General features: G+C 46.6%; 1 long non-coding RNA gene across 1 annotated transcript; it reads right to left on the reverse strand.

Moving 5' to 3' along the window:
• Positions 1–1437: 1437 nt before the first annotated feature.
• Positions 1438–5588, reverse strand: LOC124675593. The gene is made up of 4 exons (XR_006993344.1): positions 5448–5588; positions 5199–5273; positions 1798–2028; positions 1438–1723 (listed from the first exon to the last, which is right to left on the reverse strand). It is a non-coding gene; the product is annotated as an uncharacterized LOC124675593 (long non-coding RNA).
• Positions 5589–9307: the final 3719 nt, after the last annotated feature.

A 9307-nucleotide genomic window follows, 5' to 3' on the forward strand; every position in this document is an offset into this window, starting at 1 on the left:
CGTGTAGCCGGGAAGCTCGACGTGAGGCGGGCAGTCGGGGAGGCGCACCAGGCCGGCTCCGACAGCCTGCTCACCTGCCAGACCTTCATCAAGATACGGGAGCGATATTTCGTCGGCGACGACGACCTCACGACCGTCGCCGGCATCGTGGCAGGGATCACGGCGTGCTGAAGCACCCTCTCTTTGTAAATAAACTAGATTTAGATGTGCGCCTTGGCGCACGATCCCGTGAAACTCGTACCAGTTCAAACTTTGTATAACACGGCTAAAAGTCACGAAATTACAAATGAAGTTCTCAACATTTATATACAACCAGGGAAATAGAGGAATATATTATGGTACCAAACACTCGATGGCTATGTCGAGAGCAACAGAAGTAAGGACAAAGAAACATATATATAAGCTAGGCCATCTACTAAAGAAATAATTTTGATGTTGTTTGGTAAAATCGAGTTAATGAAATCCGCGGGAGCAATGCCATCAGGATCCTTCTCCCATAGTCAATTTCATGCCAAATCTGGAAGGATAAAAGCAGCCCACGAAAAAAGAGGCATGACCATGCTAAAGCCATTGAAGCGACTTGAATAACTAAATATTTAGGTACTGATTGAGATGTACCTGAACCAGAAGCAATTTACCCACTCCAGGAATCATAGAACTCCATCCTTTTGCTTGATCAAGATAAAGAATCATAACAATTTCAACACAGACAGAGCAAAACCTGAAGGTTTCGTCATATATGAGTGCAATCAGATTTAGAAGAGACTATAAATGGCTTTCTCACTAATTGGATTCTTACGTGAAAATAACCGCTGAACTGGGCTTGCTCTATATTCATAGCCTTGTCATGGTTAACTGCAAAAAAAATAAGATATAGTTGTAAAGATACATGATGTTAAACATAGGAAATACATGCATTGTTCATGAAGCTGGGGTATTAAAAACTGAATTGGATAGAGAATTCCCTCTCTGTCGGTTTCTCTCTCTTAAAGTATGTCATGTTGCTTTGAAATTTTTAGCTATCCTTAGTGCATTATAAAGGTTGTGTATTTTTATCTTTTCTCAGTAGCCAAGAAATTTGGCAAGTGGTATGTTCAGTTTTCTAGATTTCCTTAACGCCTTACAAAAATAGCAAGGATGTGATAAATCTGTCATGTATATTAATACAAACAACGAAATCAGCATCATGATTATTCAGAAAAAATGAGGTGGCGTACTAAAAACTGGATTGAATAGAGAAGCAAGAAATCAATGTAGTACATGTTCCTAACCAGTCTGCTGATGGATACCTAAAGTTGGACTAAAAAAACAGAAAATGGCTACTAAAAAAACTGCATTTAACTAACAGAATATATTGTCTAGAAGACCGAAACCATACTGCAAGGCATGTATGATCAGGACTGAATATTTAGAGTTGTTTTTTCCACTAAGCCCTAATCCCTATCTTTAAAATTTCCTGAATAATCATGACTATCTATTGTGGACAGAAAAATGGGTTCCATAGTGCAGTCTCATACCGGGTAGCAAACAATCAGCTGAGCAGCCGACATAACAGCAGGCATCATCCCACAATTCAACAACTAATAGTTGAACAATAACAGATGGATCTGTATCATGATTCCCATTAGCCGCAGAGGCGCCTATTGGCCGGGCATGATGCACTCCGGCCCAGCAACTTCCTGACAGCTTCCATGGTGAGTCCCACCCCTATTGGATCCGAATGCTGCAGAGAAGATCAAAATCAGGCATCCGCCCCAGCTGACCACCAGACCAAAGAAAACTAAACCAAAGGAGAACCTGTACGGACCTTCGCAGAGGAGTCTTCTTGGGCAACCAGGAGAACGGGCATGTGGTGGATGCGGGGACGGGGTGGATTCCGGCGGAGCTGGTCATGGCGACAGGCAAGGGCGCGTCGTCGCCAGCGAGATGCGGCCACTTGGGGGCCCTCCTGCATCAGCCACCGGGCCATGGCACCCTACTGCTGCTCGCACGCTCACGTGCCCTTCAGATGAACATCATCCACCTTAACTGGTTTGTGACGTTTACCATGGTATAAGAAACCAAGTCATAATTAGAACATCATAGTAAATGAAGCTTCAATCATGTGCATAATAATTAATGCTACTTAATTTCTACCAGAAAAATGTTTCACGTACAGAAAAGATCTATAGTCGCTCTATTACTAACATCTATGATAGGATAGGAGGTGGATGGGCCTTAATCTTGCAGACAACAAACCTCGACTTTGTCCCTTCGGTTAACAATAGAGGGATGCACAACCCAGAACTAAATAGCAAGATCTAACATAGACCATGGTTCTCTAATCATAGGAACTTTGGAGAAAATTGAAACCACATATGTCTGGAAGGCTAACCATAGTTTCTAACATGAAATCCACAACATGATTGGCCGAATAATTTTCATAAGCAATATCCGAAGGCACAAAAAACGCCCTCGCGTCGTCCCCTCCAGGCGACGCAGGGGGTGAACCCTAGCCTCCCCAGCGCCGCCACCCCCTCCCCTCCCTCCCCGCCTCGTCGCCCCTGGAGGCCGCCGCCGGCAAAGGCCGTGTTGCGCCCGTGATGGGGGCGGCGGGGATCTGGTCTCGTGGCCCTCCTCGCTGCAGGATGGAGGTCAGCGCAGCGCGGGGGCCCCTCGCCGCTCCTCCACGTCGTCTCCGGCGGCCCTGGCCTGCGGGCTCCCGGTGCACCTCCGGTGCCGCCCCGTCGTGGTGACGGGCCCCAGCATCGGATCTGGCCGGAATCGACCGTAGCCGCCGACCCCTGCAGATCTGGCGCCGCCGTCCCGTCGTGGTGGTGGGTGTCGGGCCTGGATTTGCTTGGGATAAGCTGCTGGTCCTGGCGTTGGTGGAGTCAGGCTGGCGGCACGGTTGGGTCCGTGCCGTCTCCGGCACAGTTGGGGCTGTGTCTTGGCTGCCGGGGCAGGGGCTCCGGGCAGTCGTGCGACGCCGCTCCAAGGGTGGGTGGCGCCTGCTGATGCTTGCTGGTTGCCAGCCGCGGTCGCGCGCGGGTGATGCGGTGGTGCCGGTGTTAGCGTCCGGCTCTTGTCGCCGCCTCGCCATATGCTTGGCGGGGCGCTGTGCTTCGCCATGGACGGCAGGGGCTGCTCCGAGGCGGCATGGACGAGTTGTACACGCTATGGTTGCTCCGGCAATTCTGGCGGTGCGCGGCTGGTGTCGGCGTTGAGCTTGGCGTAGTTGACCCGGGGTCTAGGTCACTGCGTCCCCTGGGCTGGCAAGACTGGTGTAGTGTTGCCGGCGGTGCCAGCTCTGTTTCCCAATCTGCGGTCTCTTGGTGGTGGCCGGCCTCGGGTTCGGGGTGGACATCGGCGAAAGCTGTGCAAGGCCTTGGCCGCTGCGGGTGACGACGACGTCCTCGACGCCGTGTCCCTTCTTGGAGGCGTCACCAAATGTCCCTCCTTTTTCGTAGTTGGATCACGCCGCCATGCTTAGCTTGCGCACTTCTCCGACGGCGCAAAGTTCTCTTCTTTGGCTTTAGGCACACCCTCTCCACCTTCTTTGTGCTTGTCGCCGCCATTGTCTCCGTGGCTACATATACACGGTGTTCGGTCTGGTTTGGGCGGCCTCCTAGATACCCGGGGGTGGTTTCCTAGGCCGGCGTCATGCCTCAGGCGATGCCGGTGGTTTCTTCCTTACGCCGTGGGAGCTATGTGTCGTAGGATAAGTGTCAAGGCTGCGTCTTGAGGGGTGGTGGTTGGGCTAGGGCGAAAGCCCGGCAAGGCCTCGGCCGGTGCGGGTGACGGCGACGCCCTTGGGCGCCGCTCTCCTCCTTGGAGGCGTCTCCATCAAGCCCTCCCTCTTTAGTATCTCGAGATAGGAAGATAACCACGCTCTGACGGTCATGGGTGCGCTTTGCAAGCATGGGAGATCTGTTAGTTCTGGGCAGTTCTCGGTGCCGTGCCCTTGCAACAGAAGACGACGCTTCCATCGACGGAATCAAGCTCTCTGCCTAGTTAGCTAGTGTTTTGTAGCTTGTTTCTCTTCCTCTTCTTTGTTGCTACTTTTGGTGTATCGTAAGCTGGCAACCCCAGCATTTCGCTGTTTTTTCTTTCAGTTGTTGCTACCGTTGTACGCCTGGCCGGTTGATGGCTTTGTTAATTCAAAGTCGGGCTTTCGAGCCTTATGTTTAAAAATAAGCAATATCCATCATGTTAACCAGCAATGCAAGAAAATTTTAAAAGCAAACGCGGGAAACTACATGAACTTTGGATGTACAAAAACTAACTACACACACATGAAAATCACTCAATCAGGCTACCGGTTTGTTGATATCCTCTTATACAGTTAAATTGGAAAATATATATTTAGAACATCACTGAATATTAATCAGTTGAGAGAAATAACCTCAAATGTGGACTTGTAGTCTAATAGGGTAAATGCACAATTACAGAAGTGACATAACCAGGAAGGTAAATTAGACAAATGAGTAGATGTATTGAACATCGCAAACTGGAATGATGATAACCAATAACCGATGACAAGAGAACACTAACTACATGTGAATGGCTCAATACCTGCAGACATCAATACGTCATCATCATCTCTGATGCAATTTATTTTGAAGGATTACACATTTGAATTACTCCCTCCGATCAATATAAGTATAAAACCACGACACTTATTATGGATCGGAGGGAGTACAAGAAATCTTCTAGTTAATGCTAAGAGGGTTTGCATAAGTATTTCTTATGCTCTCCCTCGTCAATGTGACATTACTTGCCTTTTTCTCATCTTTGAATGTTTTCTTCGTAGAAATCAGGTGGCAAAAAGGGTTCTATAATAGGTTGTGTGTGTATTAATATTTGCAGACTTCACAAAAATGTATGAAAGAAACACAGCCATGGACCATGCTACATATATACAACAATACCTAAAACCACACGATAACCATTGAAAAAAATCGAGGGAAAAAAGGGTTAACGATTCATGGATTGGTTGGCTTTAGCAGCAGCTTAAAAACAAAACTGCAAAATGACTGCAGTCAGCATGTTACTTATCAGATTACAAACCAAGTCTTCCATTGCATTTTCTCTTTCTTTTTACATTTAGTGTCAACTGCAACTCTGCTTTGAAAAGCAAATTTCTTAAATTCTAACACACGACTGCTTCAGTAGAATTGGAAGGCATACAAAACCGCACAATATTTTCCATTTCTTACATTGCTACAGAAAGTGTGTGCCCAATCGTCTTGCAGTTCCTTAAGAATACTTCTGCCTAGTACGCCATTAGATACCTACTCTAGTTATAATAGAAGGCAAGTGAATGAATAATATACGTATATAGCAGTGAGTTAAGGAACAAAGCAGAAGGTGGTACCTTGGCCGTATGTCATCATTGCGTTTAGGCCCAATTGAGTATCACGGTGAGGGCATTGGTTAAGGAACAAGCTATAACAACAGTGTGGTACCTTGCCCGTATGTCATCATTGCGTTTAGGCCCAATTGAGTATCACGGTGAGGGCATTGGTTTCAGGGGGTTTCACGACTGATGGAAGCCTCTGTGGGAGAGCTGTTCAGAAGCAACTCAGGGGTTCTCACAGAGACAACCAAATGATTCTTTCTCAACACAAATCTCAATAGCAGAAACATCAATTTCTGCAGTGTGTTCTACAACAGATCAAAACCAGTTGCAGTAAAGAAAATAAAGCTATAAATACTTACGTAGAAGTTTAAAATCAATTTGAGAGTCTTTAACCTGCGCATAGACAAAATTCACTGAGCATAACATGATCCAAATTGCCCAACTGGTGTACTTGTTACCGAACATGAAAACTTGAATCTGTTATTGACGAGGAAAATGTTAGTGTCATATCAAAAGCATAGAATGTTTTCCATGTAGTGCAGATTTGCTAGAAGTAAATGCATTGGATTACTATCAATATCACAAAACTTAAACCTTGCATGTCCTTGCCGTTCAAAATTTCTATCTACAAGCTGCATTTAAAGCCTCGTGTTCAGTTATCAAGAGTTGAATACACAATATTAAACACATAGCTTGGATATAAAACAGAAGAAACATTGCAGATAGTGATAGGTGAGGGAGCAACACCGAGGCTTTCATATATTAGAAAAAAAGGTTTTCAAGTAGAAACTTGCATGAAAAAGTGAACATCCTTACTAAAGAAAATGTTTCCAACATTGGGCGACCTGTCGCCGCACGCTTGGCTTAGCTAAGGGAGAGAGATAAAACCTTTTCATGCAAGTTGTTCACTTTCTCATTTTCAAGACTGCAAGAATAAAAAAGTGAACATTGTTTACTTCTGCCTCACTAAAGAAAATGTTTCAAGACTGCAAGAATATAAAATATTACATCAAAATAAATGAAGGATAACTTTTTGAGACCTGAGATAGATTAAGAAACTACATCTAAAAAGCCTAAAAAGAGAAGCCCAACTTTGAACCATAATTGCGTCATAAACTATAAGCCAATAAGTCATGGCCATACGTACCTTTAGTTTATATGAAGTGTTCTAGCAGCTTCTCCAATCTTTGTGATGATTCCTTTTAGAGCGCACGGTGAGGTCAATCATGTCTTGTTTTGCTCCTAGCACAGAATCTGTAGAGTTAAGCACATTGCAATGAGATATAGTATCTACAAGAAATCACAAGAATTAAGGAGGCAAATAATATCGAGAAAACCGACCATGAGCTGAAGTACAAATAAAAGAGTGTCATCGGTGAAAAGACAATGGGGAAAATAAGTGAATGTGTTATTGTTTCTTAAGACCTTCTTGATTTAGATAAAAAAGTAAGAGGTTCTAGCTAAGATAACAAATAAATTCATAGTGTCACTATAGAATCTACAAATCTTGTCCTAATATTCAGTACAAAAAACGCTGAATCAGCGGCAACTGAATGTAAAAGAAAAGTGACAGTATTGTGCAATTTACATAACAGATAGTCTTTCCTCACATGCCAACAATGTTATCCAGACATATGCTCATTTATATGGCCAAATATACAAACCCGGAGAAATTAAACAATGTCAAACAATGTCATAAGAGAGGAAGAGAGAGAGGATAGGAGTACAAGGATAGAGCACGCGAGAGATGCGGAGGTACAATGCAAGCGGCGTCGATGAGGAGAGATGGAAATCGGGATAGCTAGTGTGTTGTCGGGCGAAGCGAGCCCTGATTGGTTCGCCTGGTTTGCCTACTCTCAGGACACCATCAGAATAGAATTACCGTTCCTTAACTGGGGTTTTTTGATAGCTCAAATAACTACTAATACTGTACTATTAATTAATATTCCCAGAACAAAAGAACTCTTGCCAGATAAGGCTGCGGCAACAATTTGGATCAATGTACATTTGCAGTCGCAGGAATCAAAATTTGCAAAAATACATGGCAAGTGATTGATGCAAAACAGCAGCATTTGTGTGCACACAACATCTATTATCATATTTCACAAAAAAAAATCACCAAAGTATATTCCTTCCACAACATACTTCATGATCTGATGCCCTCATCATAGAACACGGAGAACTAAATCACTAATTCCACACAGATTGGCCGAATGCTATATATCAACAACAAACCAACAAGAACCTATCTAGGCCCGCATACTTTCCTCTTAAGCATTTAATCAAACACGTCCCCTGCTTTTAAGTTCTAAACAAAGATGCCCAACAAGCAAGAAAGAAACGTCCACTCGAATGTCCCAAATCGTACTCTAATGTCCCAAATCGTACTGGATATGAACTATAGCAGTCCAATCTTGAGGGCAGCAACAAGGACCAGCCGGTAGAACCCCTACGTACGCCAAACATCGCAAAGGAAAAGGGGATCGAGTACGGACGAGTTCATACGCAGATAAATTACAAAGGCGAGGGTTACCTGTGCGAGGCTGGTGATGAGTCCGCGGAACTTGGGGTGGACGCCGGCGTGGTACTTGAGGCAGCCGGAGATGGGGTTGTGCAGCGTCCAGGCGTGCTCGCCGCCGAGCCGCCGACGATGTCCAGGCGCGCCTTTGATGCCGTCGTCCAGGCGCGCCTTCGCTGCCGTCGTTGCCGCATCACCCACGCGCGCGCCGTCTGCAGTCGCGCGCTCGCTGTCGCCGCCGCAGTCGCTGCCGTCGCCCAGGCACACGCTTGCCGCCGCCGTTTCCAGTCGCGCGCTCGCCGCCGCAGTCGCCGCCGTCGCCCAGGCGCGCGCTCGCCCTCGCCTTCGTCCCCCAGGCGCACCTTCGCCGCCGCTGTCTTCAGGCACGCGCTCGCCGTCGCCCAGGCGCGCCCAGGCGCGTGGTCGCCGCCGCCGCCGCTGCCATGTTCTTCCCGGTTGGAGATGGGGCGTGGGAACGAGAGGGGATTGGGGAGAGGGAGGCGCACGGGATTGGGTGAGATAGGGTTTCGGCCGGCGCGGTGAAGATATTTTGCACGCTAGCTCGCCACCAACGAAGCCGTAGACACTGACGTGTGGACCTGCCGAACCGTAGGACCCAAACGCAGCCAGATGCGGGTAGACAACGGCCAGTGCATGGCTTTCGCTAGAACGCTGCTGCCAGATATGGACGGCTGAGATCGAATGCTGGCCAGGCACAGTAAAAATCCGACGGTTCACGTGCTTCATTCGCTGTGAATCCCCCTATGGGGGGCATCGTTTATACCTTTAGATACTAGCTAGAATAGCTAGAATTCGCTCTTGTTGCTTCGCGATTAGTATTCTACTACTAGGGACTAACTTATGGTGGTCTTTTCTTTAGGAAATATATTAGGGATTTGTAAATAAATTTTGAATCTTAGTGACTTTTCGAGATAATCGGACTAGCAAAGCAAATTTGCGAGTTTAGCAGTAGACGGGTACTTGGAGAAGGTTTTCGTTAGCCAACTCCACATCAACCTGTCGGGTTGGGATTGTTCCAACTTGGCCTATCTCCAGCGAGCCCAAACACTTCATGTGCCATCGTTTCCCTTTCTTGGATGCGATGCCGTTTCCCTTCCTTGAATGCGATGCCACAGGAGGATGACTTCATTGGACCGACATATCCTCTCGCGGGTGGTTTGCCTCCTCGTGGTTTAGGTGTTAAGCTTCATGTACTAACAACATAGTTTAAAATAGCCGGCTATAGCCGGGCTAGCCTTTCCCGCATGGTGCGGCTAACTGCATTAGCTCGTTACAAAAGGTGTTAAAGTCCTTAAATAGCCGGCTATAGCCAGGTTATAGCCGGGCTATAGCTATTTTATGAGACCGTGGTTATATGTTGTAGCCGGCTATTTTAAACATTGACTAACAATCAACCTGTCGGGTTGATTATTCCAACTTAGCCCATC

Source organism: Lolium rigidum, chromosome 7 (genome assembly GCF_022539505.1).
Source record: "Lolium rigidum isolate FL_2022 chromosome 7, APGP_CSIRO_Lrig_0.1, whole genome shotgun sequence".
Lineage (NCBI taxonomy): Eukaryota > Viridiplantae > Streptophyta > Magnoliopsida > Poales > Poaceae > Lolium > Lolium rigidum.